Raw genomic sequence first — 2,389 nt, 5'->3', positions numbered from 1 at the left:
GGAGGGTTTCTTGATTCCCCCTGTTTCCTGGACACCCCAGAGGCCGAATCGGGGCTCCGATGGCTCTGCGCGCGCGCGCTCGCTTGCCGCCGCGAGGAGTGGAGACGGAGTGCGGGAGGGGTTTGATGATGATCTGAGCTTCCTGGGGTGAGCTCGAGATTGGGGGATTAGGGGAGGGAGGAGTGGAGGAGGGAGGGGATTTGATTTGACCCGATGGATGAACAGGAGAGGGGAGAATGGGGAGTCAGATCGGGTCGTGGTTTGGTTGGCTCAAACTCAAACCCGAATGCACGACGAGTTAGTTGATTGTTCTCTTCTTCTTGTTGTTGGGAAGGTTGCTTGGCTAACTACTCCTCTACACGATAACCTGGCCCACATTGTATTATTGTTAGCCTTGATTGATTGATTAAATTTAATAGAGTAGGTTATTATGGAATGTGCTTTTCCTTTCCTTTTTCTTTCTTGAACGTGCTTCACAAAGCTAGAGGTTCATTATTTGTGTGTTTGTAGCTATTCCTACCAAAAAGTTTTATATCATCCTCGTCGTATCTCTTCCATATATGAAACACAAAATATTGAACAGTAATCATATAGGGCGCATGTTCGGTGTGTAGCCTGGGTGCGCAACGAAGCCGTCAAACAGCCCTCGCGGCTTTCTGTTCATGAAGATGTCAAGACATAAACGCGAGAACGCGTCAGGATCTGCGGAGGTCGCACGCTCTAGTGATCACACCGAATTGCAACCCAACATTGAATATATGAGCAATTTGTCATAAATAAAGTAGATAAACCATGAAATATTGTTAACAATCTTTTTTTGGAGGGCGAGGAAACTTTCAATCTATTCATCTATTGTCAAGGCGGTACAAAAGAACACCAGATATTACATCCAGGTCCGTAGACCACCTAGCGACAACTACAGGCACTGTGGCTAACCGAAGGCACCCCGCCGTCATCGCACCTCCCTCTCCCGAGCTGAGCAAACCTTGTTGTAGTATACAGTCGGAAAGTCATTATACTAAGCCCCCACGAGACCAGCACACTAGGACAATAACTGTCGCCGATGAAGAGAATCGTATATATATATATATATATATATATATATATATATATATATATATATATATATATATATATATATATATATATATATATATATATATGAAGGATCCAATCTTCAAACACAGAAACGCAAATGAACGAGTCACCGCGACTCCCGAGGATAGTCATCCCGGTGGATCATCCCGCGGTCACGCAGTGTCGTCCTGACTGCGAGATGGAACACCGCGACGTCGGGATGATCATCCCGGTGGCACGGAGAATCATCACGATCAGTAGGAGGGGTCCTTTGCCGTCGCATCGAATAGTCGTCTTGCCCACGAGGCGCATTTCTATGCCACATGCCGAAACGTCATCACATTGCCGAGGGGAGTCCACTCGACACTATGGAAAGATCATCATGCCCCAAGGGGGATCTCCTCGATGGCGCGGCAACAAATCACACCCAGTTGTTGCTTGACTGCTAGTTCTCTTACTAGCTGTCAATCGGGGATGTGAAGATGCAACTATCGGTATTTTATTAGGAGCTTTCAGTCTCGATTCACCCTTACCTCAGAGGGATCAACTACTTCTCTTAGGCAAAAGATCGAAAAGGTTTGTATTTGTCTACATGTGCCTCCATCTATGTTACCCCTTCCACGGAAAGGAGATTATACGTTTAGTAAAAAAAGAGACTAAAATGAGAAGGAAAGAAGAGAAAGAACGGGTAGCTTACTTACCAAGCCATCCTGGCAAGCTCCTACAATTCTCTTATTACTCTTCACTTGACTATGTTAGCAATGGTACTCTTGGCTTCAAGGTATTTTGCTTGTGAAAGCCGAACAAAGAAGAAAAGAACGAAATGGCAGTTCATCCATAGTCAAAGGTGAAAACTTCATTCTTTGTTTCCTTCATCCTCTACCATTATGTTTTACTTTCTAGGACTAACTAGATGCAACTTTCGGCACTCGGCTCTCTATGGCACTCAGCTTCTAGATGCCAGTCTGTCTCGAAACCGAGAGATCGGCTCGTTTTGTGTGACTGCCGCCTTCAGGAATGTCGAAAGTTTTCAAATGTCGTTTGAGACAAGATCATCCCCTGGTTGTTGGATCGCATCTACCAATGTAGTTGCATTCTGGACACTGTCAATCGAGGTGCAGAGGATACGGAGATTGATTGGGCCTCCGGATTCAAACTTGTTGTTAATGCCCCGACCGCAAAGGACCACGAGGTGCAACCGGTTGACGACACGACTGATTACCCTTTGCCAGCGCGTGCTCATGGGCAATCAGTTCACGTTCAACTCGCGCTAGTTAGGCGCGCTCAACCAGAGTGGTCTGGTGTGCGACCT

Source organism: Triticum dicoccoides, chromosome 5A, assembly GCF_002162155.2.
Source record: "Triticum dicoccoides isolate Atlit2015 ecotype Zavitan chromosome 5A, WEW_v2.0, whole genome shotgun sequence".
In the NCBI taxonomy this organism is placed as follows: Eukaryota; Viridiplantae; Streptophyta; class Magnoliopsida; order Poales; family Poaceae; genus Triticum; species Triticum dicoccoides.
Note: the sequence above shows the minus strand (reverse complement) of the source record.